Source organism: Prenolepis imparis, unplaced genomic scaffold, assembly GCF_030444845.1.
Source record: "Prenolepis imparis isolate NDT839.2.m4 unplaced genomic scaffold, iyPreImpa1.0 SCAF_1, whole genome shotgun sequence".
Lineage (NCBI taxonomy): Eukaryota > Metazoa > Arthropoda > Insecta > Hymenoptera > Formicidae > Prenolepis > Prenolepis imparis.
The window spans coordinates 5,581,731-5,607,181 of record NW_028141159.1 but is presented as its reverse complement, the minus strand read 5'-3'; the positions used below and the strand labels follow the sequence as shown (position 1 = coordinate 5,607,181).

The 25,451-nt window shown below is 34.1% G+C and overlaps 1 protein-coding gene and 1 pseudogene across 2 annotated transcripts in view; one reads left to right on the top strand and one right to left on the bottom strand.

Moving 5' to 3' along the window:
- The window catches only part of LOC145943463 (lachesin), a 227,146-nt gene that overhangs the window by 12,352 nt on the left and 189,343 nt on the right, over positions 1–25,451 (top strand). The gene's annotated exons all lie outside the window — the stretch shown is intronic.
- Positions 2,684–6,052, bottom strand: LOC145944538 (uncharacterized; annotated as a pseudogene).

Sequence of the window (25,451 nt, the reverse complement as noted above, 5' to 3'; positions counted from 1 at the left end):
GTTCGAAGTTACTTTCTTCGTGAATAGTGGCGATAAAACATTCTTTTCAGAGAAGTCGAATACAGAAACGTCGTCAGTCGCAAAAATCCAATAAGAACGGTGTTCGTAAAGCGATGCGAAGGCAAAGAAAGGATTACCATACCGACGAGAATAATGCACGTAATGCCCTGATGGAGAATTATAACGACGGATCTCGTCACGTTCTTGGAACGTAAAAAAGATATGACTTTCTCGGTTGTAATTATAGGTAAGATTGCGAGGATTATTAGATGTCCAACTATTTTCGCCATTACAATATTCCGCACGTGTCACTGATTCAATAATTAAATTACATCCAACGTTGTTCTCGATATCGTGGATTATTCGCGCAGCGTTTATAAAGTAATTAAGCTCTGATTTTAATATTTAAAATTGATCTATTTTGTTCTTGAATCATTTCATCAAAAATTACTTCTTGTTTAAAGCTTAAAAGAGAGTCTCTGGTCTATTTGGTACATCGTATACAAGTGCATTATCGCGCTGCGCGCAATGTTCCTTTATGATGTTTCTCCTCCCTAGTAGTTACGGACTCGCTTGAACAGACAAAACACGCGAGTGCACATTTATGGACTCGATGCGCGCACGGAGGCAAGCCTAACTTGACAAAGAGTGCCGACGTCGCGTCGGGAGTAAAATGCAGAGCGATATAATAGTGCGCGGCAGACAAATGTCGATGTGCGAGCAACAAGTGCCGAGAGGGCCGTCTACTTCTGACAATGAGCAGGAAATCTGGCCGGTTCTCCACGGATACGTGAGCAAGTAGGGGTGTAGGGCGCGCGCCGGTCACAAAGAGGCGTTGCAGTCACAATTAGCGATCACGCAAATTCAGGTCTCGTTCCATTCAGCGACAGCTGTCTTTATGTCAAGTTGCCTACACAGGTATATCGCTCGGCGACGAAGTCGAAACATGAGCGTGCTTTTTATTGTAAGAAAATGTATCGGTATTCAGTAGGCTATGAATTGAATCGACCTTTTCCGGAAGAACTCTGTCTTTATATAAGTGCGCTTTACCGAAGAGATAAAAAAGCGGTAAAATAAGTGATAAAATAATTTTATTATAAAATAAATAATAGAGATAATTACACGTTTGAACAGACAATACATTGACTACATCGTCAATGGTGATTTTCTGACAGAATAAAGCGTCTCTCTCGAATTCGAAAAAGGAAGAGCAGTTATATTAAAAAATAAAAATTTTTATTATTAAAAGTTTATAAAAAATATTTTGAATTTTAAATTTTATAAAAAATATAGCTCAATTTTTTTAAGATGCTACTATTTTTTATTGCAACTAAAAAAATTTATTTGAAAAAGGGTAACATATTTTAGTATATAGGTACATATATTTAACAACTTTTTAAGAATATGTCATCTATTTTGATTGATGCTAAACCGCGATCGTAGCGATCGATTTTATTTAGCGATATGATATGGATAAGAAACGCGAACACGTAAAACAACGTGTAAATTCTTTAATATATGTGTATAAAAATCAACAACGCGCTGGCTTGTCGTGCGCGAGGAGAGCCGTAAATGTATTATGAACATAATAATCGGTAATTGATAATTGTTGAGGAAATATGCAGCGGATAAGGTGAGGGAATAATGGCAAGGTGGCACTTCGCGCGGCACCAGGGAAGTAAATGATATATTAATCCTACAAATGTATACTCTTATCTGCCTTCTCGATCCCGTTTTTACAGTTTACACGCGATACAGGCATTAAAAAAGAATTCGATATGTATCGCCGTACCATTATTATGCCGATCTATCGCGTAAGGGTCGTAACTCGTTTTATATTCGTGACAGGTATAATTTAGAAATCGAACGGGTATTTAGTGCGGATCTCGGATGCGAGATATCTCTCGTTCAAAGATCGTCAAAGAATATATTAAACGGCAGCGCGACGAGGTTTACCCTCGAATTCATATACTATTTATGTAGAGATAAGAAGGGCAAACGAGAGAGAATGTCTATAAATAATATAATTTTTCATTACGAGATGATCATAAATGTAGAATGTATTCAATCCTGAATAATAAATTTAAAATGTTACCATTTATAATGATTAATTTAATAATAATTAATTATTAATTTGGTTCTGTCAGTAGATACACTTTAGAGATGAAATTAAGTTAAATTGTACTTAAAAATTCGAATCGAATTCAATAATCAAAAGTTTCATTTTCCAGGATTCAAAAATAATACTTATAAGAAATAATATTTTTATATATTGTATTTGCACACACACAAAGTAATGAATCTAGTTATTATTATTCAAATTTTAGATTGAGTATGCAAGAATCGAAATGTAATTATAAATACTTTCTATCGTAAATAATTGAATCTTTTACAAATAGTATTCAAACTCAAAAATTTTTTAAATCTATTTATGATATTATTATATATTAAATATTTTCTATTATGCTTCTTATTTTTATTAAATATTTTCTATTATACTTCTTTTTAAAAGTTTTTAATTATAATAAAAATAATATACTAAAAAATAGTTTTTGCTTTGTGTAAACATTTTGATTCGAAACAACGTAAAATTTCTAAGTACTCATAAAGGATTCAAACATACTTGATTCAGGTTCAAGTGTACTTGAAAGTAGTGCTCTTGTTTTTCGCGATACTCATAGAGGATTCGAAACCTATCTCGTCCAAATTCCAGTCTACTTGATTGTTTTTTTTTTTTTTTTAAGTAATCATACAGAATTCGAAACCATAAATTCAAACTCATTTGTAAGATATTTAATCTTAATCCCATCGCGCGCTAAATATTTATACATTATCGCATTTATAAAATATATACTTATTATTCAAGTCTTATGTCGACGTATCACGCTAAGGATATCAGTATACTGTAAAGTAGCGTATTATAAGTTTAAATAACAAATTGTTACATAGGATCAAGGGATAATTATTTAATTGTTAACATATTTTTGCAGTAATAAGTATTAATGTTACAAAATGTGTAATTATATTATTATTCAATACCTGATGTCGACGGGTTTTGATAAATAATATCAATATGATAGTATAGCTGATAGCTGAAGTAGTTACATCTGTTTCAAGAGAGAATATGCTGAAAATCTTAATGGCATACACGAATAACGATTGCCAAGTCATATTGATTAGCGCTTACTATGAATAATTAAATTCTCCTCAGAGAGCTATCTTGGTTATGCAATCTAAATATAGATAAATTTCCTGGGAACGTTATTCTGAGTTATGATCATGAGAATATAATGTGTATGAAATCAAATATAACAAATGTTTGATATATAATAATATCGACACTTGCTGAAAACCCTAATTTTCTAGAAATTGTTACTTTCGAACTTTATAGAATCTTATTATTTAACAAAATATTATAACTATATTGTTTTATACATACGATAAAAATCTGATGAAGAAATACTTCGATGCTCTCTGAAATTAAACAGAATCTCATCGTCGACGAGTGGCCACTCGGCATCGGTTTTTTACTATCACATGATTAGGTGGACATCTAAGGGGTACATTTATGATTTGTCGATAGTCCGGTGTTGTTTCATTCCAATTCGATTCCAAGGTCGGCTCGGTCGTTTCGGGCCTGATGGTTGTATATCGGTGGAACATAGAGTCGATTCCGGTCTTCATGGTATCCTTGATTGTCTGCCCGATACTGGTCAATGTATTTCCGATACCATCCAAGACAGAACGCCTCGTTCGAAGGCTGCTGCCTTGTGTGGCACATGTCAAAGAAACGAGCAGCAAAAGCACGCTCAGAAAACGGCGAAGGAAATAAAATCTCATAGCTCTTTATAGCTCCTTTTTTCTCGAAAGTGCGGAGAACTGCCACCTTAAATAAGTAAACACGATCGATACATTATTGCGAGCAATTTCCGATATATAGTGTGTTATGATAAACTTGATAAAATTTACTACGCGAAGAATAATATTTTGTTATCTATTTATGTCACTTAAACTCTTTAATTTTCAAAAGTTATTTAATTTTGTTTTCTAATGTTATAAAACAATTATCATCCCTGTTTATTTATTCTCAAGTTTCTCGTAATCGAGACGAGTATAGTGATAGTTTTGGGATATTCTATATCCCTAGCTCTAAATATCTTTGTGATAGAATTAGTATCGAAATAAGCTGAATCATAATATTACATTATACATATATATATATATATATATATATATATATATATAATATAAACGTAAAAATATTTTTAAATTATAGAGGGTACAATGATAAATGAGGATAAATGAAGTTACATTTCTTAAAAAGAGATTCTTAAGATGTATGCTATAATATAATAATAAAATAATAATGTAATATTGAACGACGAAAATTTGTGAATTTACAAACGTCCAAAATATTGACTAGACAACTGATATTTGGAGATATTTGTAAGTAAAACAGGAAATGATATTCGTGCGTTTTATCTGTTACGTTGCGCGTCAGAAAATAGTGCGCAATCGTGGATTGTAAGTTACGTGCTGCGAAAAACGATGAATGGGTTGTCAGAAATGAGTTGTTCGGATCACGCGGTGGAAGGTTCTCTCTTATCGCTCGGAATGAAGTAAAATACGAGCCTGTTCAGAAACATTTATGTGCACGTGCTCAATAATGCTTCCCTCGTCCCTGTCTGCGTCTAGTCACGCGATTGCGCTCTCTCGTCTCGTCTCGGCGCGAAATTCTGTATACGTAATATAATACACAATATGTATTCGGCATAACAGAGCGCGCATCGAATGCATCGCTGTAACGTGAAATCAAATGTTATTATAGTACATCATCTAGTAAATGTACCGCCTGTCTTCTCACGACCAGATTTTGAGCCGCTTCTATATTTTAGACGTTGTAAAATCGATATCGACATACAAAGTTGTGTTGCTGCTTTTTAAATATGTTTTATAATTAACTTATTATTTTTTACGGTATGTTAAAATAATTAAAAATTTAGGGTATATTAAAATAATTAAAAATCTTTTATTGCTAAAAAAAGACGGAGTATTTAATATCGAGCGGAACAAATTAAAATATGAATCAAGCATGTGAAATAGAACAAGAAATATTAATAAAAGACCTAATTATCAAGCTTATTTTATAACAATAAACATAATAAAAATTAATACGACTGAACGCTATTGAGTTAAACTTTAGATTCATTTATTTGATCTATGTAAAGATTGTATAAAATAATATAACTGATATGTGTTTGTATCTTTCCGAGATATTTTATATTTATTCATCTGCTTCCTTTCCGAGATCCAATATCGAGAACCGATCTGGCGCTATGAGTGCTATCATGAAAAATATCTCGCTTTGCTGAGCAGTTTATTTTTTTTAATCATGGTATTACGGTAACGGTAATGGTAATTACGATGTAGCGAGATATCGATTATGTGTATACAGTGTTTCAGTAGGAGGAATCAATATCAGTACATTCTTTGATAAATTTGCAATTGCTCAAGCCTTAATACGCTCTTAATTGGCAGCATAGTTAGAGATATTTATAAAGAGATATTAAAAGAAAGAAATACCTAATACTTGGAAAAATTTTTAATCTAAAGAATCAAGCTTTGAAATTAAGAGTAACAAAATTTATGTTTATAATTTATATAAATTTAAATTACAAATCGATTATTTATATCCACATTTAATAATTAGAAAATTAAACATAAACGTTTTGGTGACAAGGTAATTACATTTTTGGAAAAATTGATTTGTCAACAAGAATACGATAAAATAATTTATCGTTTACATTTCTTTAAAGTAAAACGAAGGTAATTCCTCAGTCAGTTACACGAAGATGTTGGATAAATAAAGACAGAAAGGAGAGAAAAGCGTATATGTCAAACATATACGTGAGAAAGGATTTCTCACCTGGTTAACGTTCTTTTTTCTTGGTGTGCCAACGATGTCTTATCTCTCACTGCTTTTTGCTGGTTGTAAAAATCTGCTGTCGTAACCGCTCATACAATGTAATAAACTCACTTCCAAGACGAATAACGAATGTTATTCACGCGGGACGCAAGCCGTGGTTATGGAGGCTTTCCTCGAGTGACAACGAGAGACATAAATGCGAGAGTTTTTCTCGACCAAGTTTCGAGCTTCTCTTACGATAACGACGTATCTTTTTTTAACGGGCGGGTCAAGGGGGCGTTTGTTTTATCTAAAGCGAACGCAAATCTGTGACGCGATAAACACTGTCACACTTTTATTCTTTCGCATTCTCATAGACATTGACTTCCATTATCGCTGTGGATTTTCCCTTATTCGACTGATAAATCCTACTATGTTTCTCCTTGACTCTGATCGTGGCACAAACATGTATGTATATATTCATATATATGAGTACAATAAAGCTCGGAGAATCCTCGCATATTTCTTCATGTTTAGATTCTTTCATCAATCTGGATTGAATTTTTTTTGTTTTAACAGAACGTGTAAGTAATAATAACTGTTGCGTAAAAATAATACTATTATAACGTTATTTTACTTAATTTTTCAAGTTATTGTTAAACTTTTCATTTTTTTAAATTATTATTTGTATATAAAAATTTATTGCAAGACATATTTAAAATTAAATATTGAATAGTTGTGAAAAATCGTAAATTAATTTTACGTTAAAAAATTGTTTATAAATTAATGATTGAAGGATTCACAGAGAAAAAAAGGAGAAATATGTGTAAAAGATATATTTCACATCAAATAAATTTTCATGCTTAAAAAGATTCGAATTATTTGATATATAGTAATTAAAAAGTTCGCATACACATGTACATACAAGTCGTTCGTTAGAGCGAGTTACTTAACCAATGTGCGCGATGTACGTTTTTATTATTGGATATTCCATTTTACCAGCCGTAATCTGAAACGACTAGGGGGTCTCACGTGTATTACAAAATCCGCGTACATACTCGTACAACATCCATACGTATATTGAAAAGGCAACTGGAGCCTGGTGTAAGTAACTAACCGTGTTAATAATAGTATGTATATACGCGCGCGTTTGTGTACGTATCTGTCTCGAGTTTCATTTGTACATGTATATTTATGCTTTTAGAGGAATATATATATCGTTAAAATCCATATAAACATCTTTCGCAAAAATCTTGTTAAGAACCGTGTGATGAAATCGATAAACGTCATTTATGCAAAGCGGTTCGTGTTGCAAATAGCACGTGCACGCGTGCCGCGCTATTAAAAGTAAGTAATAAAAGTGGCGTAGTTAATTACACACGCGAAGTAACGAGCTTTAAATACGAGTCGACGCGGAATGCGGGCGTTAAATGAGAAAAGGCGCCCCGACAAGTAACCGTTTACATCGATCGGCAAGGATTTAATACAACGGATATATTGATAAAATGTCACCCAGGGCTCAAATAACGTTTCACGTTAAAGCGATAACAGCACATAAAATTTTTTATTGATCGTCGAACCAAGAAGTGAATATTGCAGCGTGTCGCGAAGTTTCGCGCTGTGAAAGAAGATCCAGTAAATAATTCGAATTGTATTTTGTATAAAAGTTTTCTCTCAAAACATTTTCTACGATATCCATTTTTGCGATGCAAAATATTTTCGATGCGGATTATCTTCTATTGTAAATGAATCGTCATCATCACGCGGAATCAAATAATTTATTTGTTATTTGGCTCCGTGTTGTTTTGCGATATTGTTAATACGAAATTAATTAATCCTGTTTTGCTCGAAAACTGCGAGTATGTTAAGTAGAGCTCTGCTCTTTATGGCCGTCCAACCGCAAGATAATTTCTTACAGCTCACTTGAGAGAGAGCGAGAAATTTAATTGCCCAAGTTTGCCGCTTGACAACTTTTGTATCTTGTACGTTTCAAGTATTGCATCAAAATATTTTATCGCGTTTAAAACGGTCGCAGTTGCGAAAAGTTTTTCGCAACATTTTTTTACAAGCCATAGGGTAGTTAAATCTTCTTGAGTCATTATGAAAATTTTTATCTAATGCGTTTTTCATGTTTTACTTTTATTAATATCAAGAGTGTTAATCTCTCTCATATTTTTTTTATTTCTAAATAATAGCATTTTAAATAATGCGGACAAATTTAAATAATAAAGTCCTATAAGGCAATCTTGACTTAAAATTTGTCTTTTCTATGATAGATAATTTTATCAATAATCTTATCTAAGGCCACTCGTTAGAATAAACGATCTAATTTGTCTGCGAAAGTCCACGGTGATCAAGAGATTAGATTGGTACGATGGGCCTAATTACGTTAACCTTGATTTAATCGTTTCAGGTCCATCGTGTTTCATAATTATGTGCCTGGTAATGACCATAAATTATGGGACAACAAATCAGACTATTTAAGCATATAATTTACTAATATTTGCGCGTATCGATCCGTGCGCCTAGGGCCATTACATCGTTCTCATGTACGCCGAAGCAACTTCCGAAAACGGAAATTGCATCCGTTGAATGACAACGTGGAAAGTTTAATTCTTCGCTTGGTGCTTATATTAAGTCCTTAAATAATTTACATCCATGTGCTCGTAAATCGTTAGTATAATTTATGCGTTTTTTACGTTGTAACGTAGCAAATATATTTCATCCGTGTTGACCGTTTCTCATCAGAAACATAAAAACTATATGGTGCAAATATTTTAATAGCAATAAAGAATACGTGTTACTAGCTTCATTTTTTTACTTTTTACTTTTTACTTTATTGTTTTTACCTTATTATTTTGTTAATTTTATCTTATTTTGTTATATTTTGTTAATTATATTTTCTTTACAAGATTAAAATGTAATTGCTAAATTTCTCGAATTTTTTTATCGCTGGAGAATTTTACCGGATATATTTAATATAATGCAATTCTTCCTTCCTTTGGGATTACACGAGTTCATTTAACATTGTGAAATATAATACCGTTGTGCGAAGGATTTATATTTAGTTGTACAAAAAATATCGATTAGCAATTATCGGAGAGAAATGTTTTTTTTTATTTCTGTTAAGAAAGTTTTTCATCATCATTGACGATCATATCTACAATAGGAATATTTTTAATGCATTTATATATGCATGACTCTTCACATGCCCTTCCATAACGATATAGAAAGTGATTTATAAAAAGGAGGCTATAATGTGCACGATAAACTTGATTCTCCTCGGTAAAATCTGTTTGAAAAAATCTCAGGCAGTTAATCACACTCCAAAGTTAATTAGCGCATGATTAATTAACCGTATGTCAAAGTATCAAATCGACCGATCTCTCGGGAGTTCGCTGACTCCAGTTCGAAACTTCCGGTTAATTAACCTTACGTCGATGTAACGAGCAAATTACGGAAATTATCTTAACGCGCATGCTTATATGCAATTGTAAGTATGCAATTGTACAGTTGCATTGTCGATTTTCTACATCTTAGATGCATTCGTAAGATTGGCACGTATAAATCATCAGTTCGTGTTTGGAACAAAAAGTTAATTCTTTGTGTGCGTAAAAAAAATCTTCACATTTTTCCTCGCAACCCCCTTCTCCCTTCTTCTTCTCACTTCTTCGTCATTTTCTTTTAATTAAAATGAAAATGGTTCGACTGATCGTAACGTGGAGATGCATGTGCATTTTCCAGCATGTGAAAATTGCAAGTGCGAGCTTATCGACGGCAGGACTTTGCGAACGAGAGAGATTCGAGTGTAATAAAATTATTTATGTAAGTTTATCTACTATCACAATATTCTCGACTGATAGTAACATTATTTATTTACTGGAAATGTTATATAAGAGCTTGCCTTGTGCAATATTTTAAAAAATTATTAATTATATTTTTTTATTATTCAATATTCTCACGAGATTTAAATAAATATTTTTGAATATGTAATATATGTATTAATATATATATATATATATATATATATATATATATATGTCGTGGTTCTTATTTTGTTAAATTTTATCAATAAAGTTTCATGGCTGTTGCTTGATCCATTGAGTTTTGCTTAAACGGGAACGTGGTAGATGTCATTCTAAGTATCCGAAAATATCATTGATTATAATAAACGATGATACTGCTTCTAACAAATTCATTAATTTTGATAAAATTATTTATATATACAGTAAAAAAATGTTATTGATAAAAAAATATATACGAAAGCCAAAATAAGCAATCAAAACAGTAACAAAAAGCAGTTTTACAAAGTAATTGTAATCCTTGATTTCTCTAAAGTATTCTTACGTATATATGTTTAAATGAGATTAATAATTACGCAATTTTTGCAAATTTGAAAAAGAATATTTACATATGTGCGCATAATGCCGTACTATATAAGCTCGAACAGATGTACATACATACAAGCCACGATATTATAAATGGTATTATAAATCTGTTGTCATATATCCTCATAATCTCGACTGCACTATTATTGCTCAGCATATTAGCTGTTTTACTGCGATAATGTAATCATTTCACAGAGAGTTATTTTGTTTTTATATAACTGCATATTTATGTTCGCACGTGTAAAAAGCAATTGCATTTTCGATTGTATGTGATGTTATTGTCTGTAGCAATTTTAATTAACTGTGTATTACTTATAAACATCATTATATTATAATTTATTATTTTTTATCTTTATTTGAAGTTTGAAATGACTACAGAAAATATCAGAGAAAATTTGTTTATAAATAATATTTTATCCACTCCGAAGAGAGAAGGAGAGAGGGAGAAGTAAAAATATACATATATACAGAAGAGAGAGAGAGAGAGAGAGAGAGAGAGAGAGAGAGAGAGAGAGAGAGAGAGAGAGAGAGAGAGAGAGAGAGAGAGAGAGAGAGAGAGAGAGAAGAAAAGATTTTTCAATGGAAAGATAATTTTATAACAATATATGGCTCACTTCACTTGAAAATTTCAATTTTATTCCAGTCTGTCGGCAACGCGATCAATATAACGTTGCATGCGATTAGGAAATTCTCGTGAAATTAAATTTCCACGAGAGTGAACGTAGTTTATGTTCCACTCTCTATAGGTATATACTATAATATACTACGCGATGAGAGACAATAATCTGCGCGCGTTCGCGAGGATCGGAGAATACATAATAAATTCCCAATCAGAACGCTAGGTATCACAAGAAGAAGGAGAGACTATCCCACTCTCCCTCTCTCTCTCTCTCTCTCCTTCTCTCTCTATCTTTGTAGTAGATGAGCAAACAATTGGTTGACATAAGCGAACAATGTATCGATAATCGTGGACTAAAAGCAGCGATGCAAATTGGGACTAAGATAATGCCACGAACGATGCCATCGATGCCTGATGGGACTTCCTCCTGCACGTCGTATATGTGTGTGGCTTTGAATATGAACCGCGTATATAACACACACACATACACATATGAATGCAGTTGCACACGTGACGCGATCGTGTATATGCGGTATACGTATGATTTGGCGGAATCGGCTTTGCGGTCGACCAGCGAATATATCACTGCAGCTTTTGTAGCTTTGATTCCGATCGCCGACGAGAATGAGGGTCAGCGGTGCACCAACTGGCAATTTTTATGCCGTAGGTAGGTACCCTCTCCGAAATGAAGCCATTGGCTTTCGCGCTGTTCCGTTTGCAATCCGTCGTTAGCTTGCACACACACTCTCTCTCTCCCTCGAAAATTGCCACTTTGAGCGAAGATATATCAAGGGCAGATTTAACTCTTTGACGCACACGGATTTTGAGCGCCACGCACCACCCCTGTAAATATCCGTCATCTTCTATGTTACAGACATAGATACAAGATAATTGAACTGGAGATTAGGATTACTATTGCATATATCCGCTATATATATGTATTGATCTTAAATATATTATTTAATAGAAATTTTTATTATTAAAATTTATTAATTTCTTATTTATTATTTTATTATTAATTTTTATTATTTAATAGTAGTATTAAAAAAAATAATAGCGTGCAAAAATAATATTGTCATATTACAAACACATACATATGTATATATCGATACACACATATGTATATATTTATTATATCTATCTATATTGTATGATAATATATTTAAAATAAATATATATAGCAAAAATAAAATTGGGTTAATGATTTTTTATTTATTTAGATCTTTCTCTTTTTCTCTTTCTTTAGAGAAAGAGGTCTAAATAAACACGGAGGATCATTAACCTCATTTCAGAAGCAAAAGTGAAACGATATAATCCGTTATTCTTGGGAATTGTAGAAAAAACTTTCAACTACTTGGTGCGATGGACTTTTCTCGTTTCCATTTTAAAGCTATGCGGATTTGCATTTAAGTCAGTGGATACAGTCGCATACATCGAAAAAAACCTCGGAATCTTTGTTACATTATTAAACGTAACGTGTGAATCTTTTTCTATTCATAAAATAAACAATGAAAAGATAGTTTGCTTTTTTTTAAAATTCTTAATATAATAACATGTAAAGCCATTTGCTTATTTGAATCTCTTCCTCCCTTCCCTTCCTTTCCCTTCCTCCCTCTCTCTTCCTCACTGTTTCTCTCTCGTGACATTGTTGCATGCTTATCAAGTTTAACTATAGTAGCTAAAAGCTAACGAAGTTGGATAAGAAATTAGACAACGACGAGAATTATATTAAGCGGCGCATCAACAAACATGTCTCGCTACATGACCATCTTCTTTAGAAACGAGCGGGAGTCATCGATCCATCTTATCTTCGCGCATTGTGCACCGGGCGCTTTAACGAGTGCCGATGGGACCGGTAAGCAGGACGGCGCAAGAAAGAAGGGTTGAAAGAACCGGCGGATGCTCGGGGATGCGCGAGGGGATGAAGGATATACGTAAGGTGGGACACAGAGTCGTCGTTGTCGTCGGGTAAGGGAGACTCTTTTCGCGACCGGGGGTATTAAAGCCATCCCGCGTAGCTGGCACTGAAGAGTCCCCGGGGCACGCCACGGCATTCGCTGCGGCTCCCGAAGGATTTAAAGAATGGAAAAGCTCGAAACGTACACATACCCTATGTTCCGCGCGCGCACACATACGTACATATACACATCCTTCTCGCGCGAGCGCGACAAGTTAAGGAGAGAGAGAGCGACAGGGATGGTATCGCGTAAATAAAAATACCGTTACTCCTCTACCTGCGAGAGACGGGTGGTAAATGAGCCGCTCCTGGTGAATCATTTGTCACCACGCCCCGGGCGCGCTGAGAACGCGTCTGATATTACCGTTGTGAGCCGAGGGTGTCATTATGCGACGTCGGTCGATCATCGGGCATGCAGCGCGTTTATGCGGACGTTAATTGTCGCCATTATTCTGCGCTGGTGTACATCCGCGCTCGCGGTTCTTTGTAAATGAGAAACTCGTTCGTTATCGTGTATACAATATATGCATGTATTATATACAGTATACGGATATCGCTTTATCTATAATAAATTTGCGGAATGTTAGAAACGCGATACATCACGCATTCATGAATCTAAAGGCTCTCATCTATCACAATAATTATTGTATTTACGAATTATTGTAATTACGTTGTCGTAATAAATGACGATGTAATTATATAGCGGTATTTAAAGATCGCAGCATCGTAATCTTATTCGTTTCTGGAGAATGTTATTGATAGGTAACTATTTATGTATATGAAATATTAAAGGAAAGGTCAAGATTGAAGGAAAACAGTTTTAATTATTTCTATGATGTATTTTAGGGATTCAAGTAACTTTGTTGTATTAATAAATTATAGAATCAAAAAATTGTAGTATTAAATTGAGAAATAAATTCGGAAAAAATATATTTGCACGGTAGATCTAGAGAGATCGCTGCGATCTTCTATTTCGGTGACGGGGAATTAAAAGTTCGGACGGTATAACGCTATGTTTTATGATGTGCTACACGCAGCGAGAAACACATGGCGAAACATTTCAGCGTGTTGCAGAGTTTTTTTCCCACATGACTTGTAACTTTTGCGAAAGCGACTTGAAACTTTTGGAATACGCGGCTATATACACGGGGTATGCGCGCATCGTATAAAATACAGTGGGATGCCATTAAAAGAGCTAATGAGTATATATGCCGCGTTTCTGCTTTAAGCGAACATTTCGCCGGAATTTGACATCTCGCGCGCGAGCTCCCGCGTATTCGTATTAAAGTTATCGTTGTGTCTCGAATAAATACGGTGTTGCGATTCTGTAAAGCACACACAAGATAGGAATTTTTCTCTATCTTTTTAATTAAAAATTGAAGTACATGCGTTTTTGCGCGCGAAACTTCTACTAACAGTGCCTCATAGAAAGATAATATTACGTTGTTATAGTCATTGCAGTTTGATATAATAAATTGATATAATAAATAAAAATTTGATACGAGGAGAGATCAAAAATAGAATTGCGTTTTTATATAATTCTTGAATTAAACGTAATTGTGTCATACAAGGAAAGATGTAGAGGATACATTTATGATTCGGATCTTGAAAAAGAAAAATTTCGGAAATTTCGGAAATCGAAAGAAGATTCTTCGTAAAATTGTGTTACGCTACAAGGAATCAATAAAAAAATTCGATCGATTGATGACATCGTTGTATCGTTATCAATTCCTCGATCTAGAGAAAAAAGAGAACACTACGATTCTTCCAAAGAATTAACTGTCACATACATGGTCGAACGAGAAAACTCGAACGGGGAAGAAAGGGAGACGTTATCGTTCGCATGCACGCTCGTCTTTTTCACCCCTTTAAGATTCGCCAGCCGCGAGCACTCTCATTTTTGCGCCTTTGGCGAAGTTCTCGACGCAAAAGCGATAGCGCAGTCTCTCTATGCGAACGCGTGTCGGAAAAGCAAGCGGAGAATTGTTGGTAAGTGGCAGAGAAACGGGAGAGGATTCCGGATAAAAGCGAAAAAGAGGATTGAGAAAGAGCTCGAGGTCGAGGAAGAGATCGCTCCTGGCGTTTGAGGATGCGTTCGATTCGATCATCGAGGAACAGATCAGCGTAAATAGCGGGCGAACTGTCCGGATAGATACGGCACGCGATGCGGTGACGGAATGGCAATTTGATATATTGCGATATACCGTTCTAATTGTATTTCACAAATATTTCTTGTTGATGTAAATTATATGGATATTATAGGCTAACACGAAATATAACACCGATATCAGTTTATATCCATTCTCGGATATAGATAGGGGTTGTTGAATAAGTTAACTTTAATTTATAGAGTGACTTATACATAAATATGTAAGAAATAACTGATAATATCTCCATAAATTAATCTCATTTATATCAGGACAATTAAAACATCCAATTTATTACTATGAAATTATTTTATATGCTATGATATCCGCTACGATCATCGAAAAAATATTTTGACGACAGAATTTTTTAAAATTATTACTATTTACAATATAATTTAATATTTATACAATAAAATATAATATATTTAAAATAAAATAAAATTGCTTTTACATTTCTTCTTGCCTATCGGAGGAACAGTATGAACGTTTCAGCCAGTCTCGTGGTGTTCAATAGAAAAAGCAGAGATGAGAAGAAAGCGAGAGAAGCGGATGAGCGAGAATGCTCTCGCAAAGAGACGCAATATCCTTTAGGGTGGAGGGTCATTCGAATCGGAGGGTGGACAAATAGAGGGAAGGAAGGAAACACGGAGAAGAGAGACGCGATCGCGCGAGCTTAACGCGCGTTTCAAGATCGTTACACCTCGTCGTCCTCGTCGTCCGAGGGCACGTTTCGCGCACAATTCTCCGCTTGTAATACAGAGGCGGCTTAATAATTTCTTGCAGAAGTTAACGGGCGTTCTCGTTCTCTCTCTCTCTCTCTCTCTCTCTCTCTCTCTCTCTCTCTCTCTCTCTCGCGTATATCGTATTTTTTTTAAATTCCCGCAAGTATTTCAGCGGCAGCGAGTTATTGCCGCGACAAGAGCAAATGGCACGCGGACGTGCCACGCCGACGCTCGACTCGTTTGCGGCGAGAACGTTAAGACTTAACACGGAAATTCCCCCAGAGACGCGACGGTACTAAAATGGAACATGATCGCGCTTAGGGATATCGGTTTTTGCGGACGTTGCGGGAATAATGTACGATTCATCGAAAATTGCGTATCACGTGTGAACGCACACATCTATTCGCTACGACTTTATTCCGAGTCTCGCAATTTTATAAATACTTCCAATAAAATATATTTTCTTATTGTGTGTAGGGGGGGGGGGGGTACCTGAATATACAATAAATATTTATTCATTTATATACAGGGTTTCTATAAAGTCTGTTGTCACTCTTATATTTCGCGAATGGCTCAAAATTATGAAAAACCGCGAAATACGTGTACGAACGTTTCGGGGCTACTCTTTTAAGAAAGTTGGAGGAGATGTCCCATCAAGGGGTGCGTATTTCGCGGTTTTTCATAATTCTGAGTCGTTTGCGAAATATAAGGGTGACAACAGACTTTATAGAAACCCTGTATAAACGAAGAAAAGAGACCCTTTAGTACAAATAATATGATTACAATTACCAGCACAATCTTGAATATATAATAAATTTTTGGATCTATGAATCTTTCTTTCTCTCTGTGCCTCTTCTAGGATTCTCTAGATCCCTTCGTATTGCTAATATTACAAATTCAGAAACTTGAATTAACACACAAGTTCTAAAATCCGTAAATCTTTGGATCTATAGATTTGTGGACACATAGATTCTCGTATTCAAAATCCTCACATGTGTAGATTCTCAAAGTTTCGCATCCTCAAATTTATAGCTGCTTTATTCACAGAAATATGAATTCACAGATACTTAAAACTACAGATTCTTTGATTCATACGAGTTTCGAACTCTATTCATAAATTTATACATCCCGAAATTTAAACATACTCGTACTTGCGATCCTCCTATAAATCCTTTGATATACCGGGGAGGGTTATTAAATACATTGTTTCGCAAAGCGCTTCGCCCAAATCATGTTTAATATTTCGCGATCTATCCTCATACCTCGCTTATTTATTGTCCATACGCAAATATGCCATCGTTCGAAATGAGATGGTAATTTTCCCGAGTATCATTATCGACAAATTTTAAGGGAAATGCCGGGAATTTCTACTGGGAGTTGTATCGAGTTCCTCTAATCTCTATGATTGTGTTGCCAAACGACAGAACGCATGTGTTATTCAGTGATCACCTAAGCAATTAAGCTTGGGCACGAACGTTTCCAAATTGAGTTCGTGTTCGCTCGCTCGTGTTATAACGCTCGGTCTGGACATTAGTTATATTCTCGAAAAGAGCTTCGCACGATACGCGGATGTCAATTATTTCGAGAGGTTTAAAGGGAATACATTTTGTAATTCCCGGCCTCTAAATGCGCGCCTCGCATTTTTACCGTGTGCTTATTTTGCGTATTTTTTACCGCTATATTTTATGAAAATACAATTCTGACCTCTCTGATAATTTTTATTAAATACTCTGTTTTTTTTATCCATGTGTAATTATAAAAAAATTTATACAAAATGCAATATTATGAATGCAATCTGAAAAATTAAATATACCGAAAAATAAATAATGTAAAATAGCCGATTGAAAAAAAAATTTTTTTAATTTAAATAAATCAAGAAATAATTATTTATGAATACTTGCACTCTAGGAATGTTAAAGATGATTATACATGCATGCGCATGTATTCTCTCAGGAATTCAGTTCGAAAGGAACAGTCGAGATGCATTATGCTTAATAGGTTCCGATGCAGGATTTTGAAGCATCACTCCTCAAACTTGGCATGAGAGCTGCTGGCTTATAACCACTTAAGTCGCTCTTTTGAGGAAAGGTGCGAATCAGGCCGCAGTATCCTGTGCTCCGGGACATATGCGGTAAATATTCGTGTCCTTCGCTTATCTCTCTATCTCTCTCCCTTTTGGTCCCTTCGTCTTACTCAAATCCGAGCTTTCAGTTCAATATTAGCAAGTCTTATAGCGTAATGCTCGATACTCCATTTCGAATTTCGTGTAAACACGAAAGCAGATTGGGAGATATGCAAATTGTCCTAAATTATCTAATTACAGTATGTAGGGTAATAAAATTGTCGAACAACTACAAACGAAATGCTATCATTTTCCGTTTAAAAAAATTAATTTTTAAAAAGTCGGGTGCTAGGTTCACATAGCTCTAATGAATAGCTATTATAACTCATACTGATTAGTAGCAATCAACTATTATGCCACATTTGCAACTTTTTATGCACGTTATTATTATGAAAAATTCAAAAACTAAAAGTTTAATATGTTTTTTGACAGATCTTTTTGATAGAATGTTTTCACGATTCTTTCCTTTCTTCTTATAATGCACACAAGCGCATCCATACACATTGTAAAAACTATACAAAAACAAGAAACGATCTCTCGTAACAATTTGTTTATAACTTTTGAACCGCTCAACTATAAACAAAAGGAAAATCACTACAAACAACTACAAACGATTCTAAAGAAGACTGCGCAAGCGGATTTGCGATATCACAATGTCGGGTGCGAGTCATTTAAAAAAATTTTCTTTATTTATTAATTGATAAAACTACAAACGAAATTATTGTTACTACAAACAACTACAAACGAAATGCTATCATTTTCCGTTAAAAAAAATTAATTTTTAAAAAGTCGGGTGCTAGGTTCACATAGCTGTCGCGTGCGAATAATATTTTATTACTTCATTAATAGAGTTTATTATTTAAATATTTGTAAAAAAATTGTTGTAAGGAATGATAACATTATTAATGCTATTATCGCGATATTCGTCGAAATTATTCGAACGAGGAATAAAAGCGTGCAGAAATGAAAAGAGTTCGGACGCGTTACTATTGTCGTTTATATCGGATGAATCACTGAAATCGGCTGACCAGTGCTACTTTCTATTCCTAAAAAGTTTTATATCATATGACATCATGCATATATATGCGTTTCGACAAAATTATTTAACAAATCTCGCTTAAATGAGTCATATTATACGCGCATATAATAACCAATATAATGTACATATGCAATAATAATGAGAAAGTGATTTTTTCCAAGTTTGGCGATTAATCAGGGATAGAAAGTAGCACTGGTCAGCCGATTTCAGTGATTATCCGTCCGATATAAGCGACAATATTAACGCGTCCGAACTCTTTTTATCCCTGCACGCTTTTATTTCTTGTTCGAATAATTTCGACAAATATCGCGATAATAGCATTAATAATGTTATCATTTCTTACAATTTTTTAAAAATTTTATTTACAAATATTTAAATAATAAATTCTATTGATAAAGTAATAAAATATTATTCGTACACGACGAGCTATGTGAACCTAGCATCCGACTTTTAAAAATTAATTTTTTAAAACGGAAAATATATGATAGCATTTCGTTTGTAGTTTTATCAATTAATAAATAAAAAAAATTATTTAAATGACTCGCACCCGACATTGTGATATCGCAAATCCGCTTGCGCAGTCTTCTTTAGAATCATTTGTAGGGATTTGTAGTGATTTTCCTTTCGTTTGTAGTTGAGCGGTTCAAAAGTTATAAACAATTGTTTAATCGTCCAAGAGCTAACTTTGTCAATTTTTAAGATTTTTCAAATCCGCTTGCGCAGTCTTCTTTAGAATCGTTTGTAGTTGTTTGTAGTGTTTTTCCTTTCGTTTGTAGTTGAGCGGTTCAAAAGTTATAAACAATTGTTTATTCGTCCAAGAGAGCTAACTTTGTCAATTTTTAAGATTTTTTAAATCCGCTTGCGCAGTCTTCTTTAGAATCGTTTGTAGTTGTTTGTAGTGATTTTCCTTTCGTTTATAGTTGAGCGGTTCAAAAGTTATAAACAATTGTTTATTCGTCCAAGAGCTAACTTTGTCAATTTTTAAGATTTTTCAAATCCGCTTGCGCAGTCTTCTTTAGAATCGTTTGTAGTTGTTTGTAGTGATTTTCCTTTCGTTTGTAGTTGAGCGGTTCAAAAGTTATGAACAATTGTTTATTCGTCCAAGAGCTAACTTTGTCAATTTTTAAGATTTTTTAAATCCGCTTGCGCAGTCTTCTTTAGAATCGTTTGTAGTTGTTTGTAGTGATTTTCCTTTCGTTTGTAGTTGAGCGGTTCAAAAGTTATAAACTATTGTTTATTCGTCCAAGAGAGCTAACTTTGTCAATTTTTAAGACTTTTCAAATCCGCTTGCGCAGTCTTCTTTAGAATCGTTTGTAGTTGTTTGTAGAGATTTTCCTTTCGTTTGTTGTTGAGCGGTTCAAAAGTTATAAACAATTTGTTTATAACTTTTGAACCGCTCAACTATAAACAAAAGGAAAATCACTACAAACCACTACAAACGATTCTAAAGAAGACTGCGCAAGCGGATTTGCGATATCTTTAAAATTAACAAAGTTACCTCTTGGACGAATAAACAATTGTTTATAACTTTTGAACCGCTCAACTACAAACAAAAGGAAAATCACTACAAACAACTACAAACGATTCTAAAGAAGACTGCGCAAGCGGATTTGCGATATCACAATGTCGGGTGCGAGTCATTTAAAAAAATTTTCTTTATTTATTAATTGATAAAACTACAAACGAAATTATTGTTACTACAAACAACTACAAACGAAATGCTATCATTTTCCGTTAAAAAAAATTAATTTTTAAAAAGTCGGGTGCTAGGTTCACATAGCTGTCGCGTGCGAATAATATTTTATTACTTCATTAATAGAGTTTATTATTTAAATATTTGTAAAAAAATTGTTGTAAGGAATGATAACATTATTAATGCTATTATCGCGATATTCGTCGAAATTATTCGAACGAGGAATTAAAGCGTGCAGAAATGAAAAGAGTTCGGACGCGTTACTATTGTCGTTTATATCGGATGGATAATCACTGAAATCGGCTGACCAGTGCTACTTTCTATTCCTAAAAAGTTTTATATCATATGACATCATGTATATATGAGCGTTTCGACAAAATTATTTAACAAATCTCGCTTAAATGAGTCATATTATACGCGCATATAATAAGCAATATAATGCACATATGCAATAATAATGAGAAAGTGATTTTTTCCGAGTTTGGCGATTAATCAGGGATAGAAAGTAGCACTGGTCAGCCGATTTCAGTGATTATCCGTCCGATATAAGCGACAATATTAACGTGTCCGAACTCTTTTTATCCCTGCACGCTTTTATTCCTTGTCCGAATAATTTCGACAAATATCGCGATAATAGCATTAATAATGTTATCATTTCTTACAATTTTTTAAAAATTTTATTTACAAATATTTAAATAATAAATTCTATTGATAAAGTAATAAAATATTATTCGTACACGACGAGCTATGTGAACCTAGCATCCGACTTTTAAAAATTAATTTTTTAAAACGGAAAATATATGATAGCATTTCGTTTGTAGTTTTATCAATTAATAAATAAAAAAAATTATTTAAATGACTCGCACCCGACATTGTGATATCGCAAATCCGCTTGCGCAGTCTTCTTTAGAATCATTTGTAGGGATTTGTAGTGATTTTCCTTTCGTTTGTAGTTGAGCGGTTCAAAAGTTATAAACAATTGTTTAATCGTCCAAGAGCTAACTTTGTCAATTTTTAAGATTTTTCAAATCCGCTTGCGCAGTCTTCTTTAGAATCGTTTGTAGTTGTTTGTAGTGTTTTTCCTTTCGTTTGTAGTTGAGCGGTTCAAAAGTTATAAACAATTGTTTATTCGTCCAAGAGAGCTAACTTTGTCAATTTTTAAGATTTTTTAAATCCGCTTGCGCAGTCTTCTTTAGAATCGTTTGTAGTTGTTTGTAGTGATTTTCCTTTCGTTTATAGTTGAGCGGTTCAAAAGTTATAAACAATTGTTTATTCGTCCAAGAGCTAACTTTGTCAATTTTTAAGATTTTTCAAATCCGCTTGCGCAGTCTTCTTTAGAATCGTTTGTAGTTGTTTGTAGTGATTTTCCTTTCGTTTGTAGTTGAGCGGTTCAAAAGTTATGAACAATTGTTTATTCGTCCAAGAGCTAACTTTGTCAATTTTTAAGATTTTTTAAATCCGCTTGCGCAGTCTTCTTTAGAATCGTTTGTAGTTGTTTGTAGTGATTTTCCTTTCGTTTGTAGTTGAGCGGTTCAAAAGTTATAAACTATTGTTTATTCGTCCAAGAGAGCTAATTTTGTCAATTTTTAAGACTTTTCAAATCCGCTTGCGCAGTCTTCTTTAGAATCGTTTGTAGTTGTTTGTAGAGATTTTCCTTTCGTTTGTTGTTGAGCGGTTCAAAAGTTATAAACAATTTGTTTATAACTTTTGAACCGCTCAACTATAAACAAAAGGAAAATCACTACAAACCACTACAAACGATACTAAAGAAGACTGCGCAAGCGGATTTGCGATATCTTTAAAATTAACAAAGTTACCTCTTGGACGAATAAACAATTGTTTATAACTTTTGAACCGCTCAACTACAAACGAAAGGAAAATCACTACAAACAACTACAAACGATTCTAAAGAAGACTGCGCAAGCGGATTTGCGATATCACAATGTCGGGTGCGAGTCATTTAAAAAAATTTTCTTTATTTATTAATTGATAAAACTACAAACGAAATTATTGTTACTACAAACAACTACAAACGAAATGCTATCATTTTCCGTTAAAAAAAATTAATTTTTAAAAAGTCGGGTGCTAGGTTCACATAGCTGTCGCGTGCGAATAATATTTTATTACTTCATTAATAGAGTTTATTATTTAAATATTTGTAAAAAAATTGTTGTAAGGAATGATAACATTATTAATGCTATTATCGCGATATTCGTCGAAATTATTCGAACGAGGAATAAAAGCGTGCAGAAATGAAAAGAGTTCAGACGCGTTACTATTGTCGTTTATATCGGATGGATAATCACTGAAATCGGCTGACCAGTGCTACTTTCTATTCCTAAAAAGTTTTATATCATATGACATCATGTATATATGAGCGTTTCGACAAAATTATTTAACAAATCTCGCTTAAATGAGTCATATTATACGCGCATATAATAAGCAATATAATGCACATATGCAATAATAATGAGAAAGTGATTTTTTCCGAGTTTGGCGATTAATCAGGGATAGAAAGTAGCACTGGTCAGCCGATTTCAGTGATTATCCGTCCGATATAAGCGACAATATTAACGCGTCCGAACTCTTTTTATCCCTGCACGCTTTTATTCCTTGTCCGAATAATTTCGACAAATATCGCGATAATAGCATTAATAATGTTATCATTTCTTACAATTTTTTAAAAATTTTATTTACAAATATTTAAATAATAAATTCTATTGATAAAGTAATAAAATATTATTCGTACACGACGAGCTATGTGAACCTAGCATCCGACTTTTAAAAATTAATTTTTTAAAACGGAAAATATATGATAGCATTTCGTTTGTAGTTTTATCAATTAATAAATAAAAAAAATTATTTAAATGACTCGCACCCGACATTGTGATATCGCAAATCCGCTTGCGCAGTCTTCTTTAGAATCGTTTGTAGGGATTTGTAGTGATTTTCCTTTCGTTTGTAGTTGAGCGGTTCAAAAGTTATAAACAATTGTTTATTCGTCCAAGAGCTAACTTTGTCAATTTTTAAGATTTTTCAAATCCGCTTGCGCAGTCTTCTTTAAAATCGTTTATAGTTGTTTGTAGTGATTTTCCTTTCGTTTGTAGTTGAGCGGTTCAAAAGTTATAAACAATTGTTTATTCGTCCAAGAGCTAACTTTGTCAATTTTTAAGATTTTTTAAATCCGTTTGCGCAGTCTTCTTTAGAATCGTTTGTAATTGTTTGTAGTGATTTTCTTTTCGTTTGTAGTTGAGCGGTTCAAAAGTTATAAACAATTGTTTGTAACTTTTGAACCGCTAAACTACAAACGAAAAGAAAATCACTACAAACAACTACAAACGATTCTAAAGAAGACTGCGCAAGCGGATTTGCGATATCTTAATGTCGGATGAGTCATTAAAAAAATTTTCTTTAATTATTAATTGATAAAACTACAAACAAAATTATTGTTATTACAAACAACTACAAACGAAATGCTATCATTTTCCGTTTTAAAAAATTAATTTATAAAAAGTCGGGTGCTAGGTTCACATAGCTATTTATTAGAGCTCAAATAAAAGAATATAGGTAAATACAGAACGAAAAGACAATCGACATTTTTCCCAAATTTCGCGATTGAGATTTTCCTCTCCGCCCAAGACTTTCTTCGCTCCGATCTCCTTTTGACGGGAAAGTAATGCTAACGATAAAAGGGGTAGAAAATTTGCCGGGTGTCTCGCGAAGAATATTCAAGTAATAAGTAATCTCATTTTCGTTGCGGCGATGTCGATCGAATGCGTTTCGAATGCGAATGTAAACAAAACGAAACTGCAGTAGCTCTGTTTTTCTCCTTTCTCTCTTCTATCTTTCTCTCTTTTTAGATAGAGAGAGAAGTCAGTCCTCGAGGTCGTTGATTAGATAGATGAAGAGCGGCTTGGCCAAATGTAATAATAGAAATTGGAGAAGCAAGATTCCCCCCGTCCGGCATTGTGTCCAAAATAGTCCGGAAACTGCTCGTTGTTCCGGTTTCAGGGTGCGATTCGTAGAAACGTGTACGCGCCCTATGGGACTTCCTTTTCCCTGCACGTACCTCATTTTTATTTCGGCTTTCTAATAAAAGCGCGAACTCGATCTAATTTCGTTTGAGGCAATTTGTTTCTCCCGTGCCACTTCATTCGCCAACAAATCATACTCTCTTTCCTTTCCCGCGCCTTTTCAATGTGCCATTGTTTAATGCAATAAAAATATAACGAGGGATGCTCTGTTTGAGGAGCCACACTTACAGTATACTTCTCCGATTAATGGAAAAGACTCCTCTTGACATACATATTTATAAAAATATAAACAAAGTAAACTTTCGTTCAAGTATATAGGGATTAGAAAAGTTTCCGTAATATTTCGAACGTCTTTTATATTATATATGAGAAGTTCGTATTAATGCGGAAACTTTTTTGCAATGAGCGATGCCGCGATGTTGGCGTAACGCCTGGCAACCGAGATTTGCGAGAGTAACCAGTCACGAACTCGCGGCAAGAATAAGAAGGAGAAGTAGAAATGGGGGTAACGTAGCGGGTACGTCCCGGTAATGGTACCGGAAACTACACTTACCCGGGAGTTCCGGCGCTTTGAGCCTTCCTGCCGCTGCCGACTCTCCCGCTCGGGCTTCTTATATAGTTCGCGTTAACGGCCATTCGCTATATCCGAAATCCATGAATCCGCGTGGCGGGGCACTGTCGTGAGCCCCGGCATCGCGAAAGTCGGGAAGCGAATTCCTTACGGAAATTGGAAGGAGCGTATTTATTGCTGCTTAGCGATTGATGCCGGAACATCGTTTCCCTCGCTAGAAACTTCCCCCGGAATGGCCGCAAATGTAGAAATTT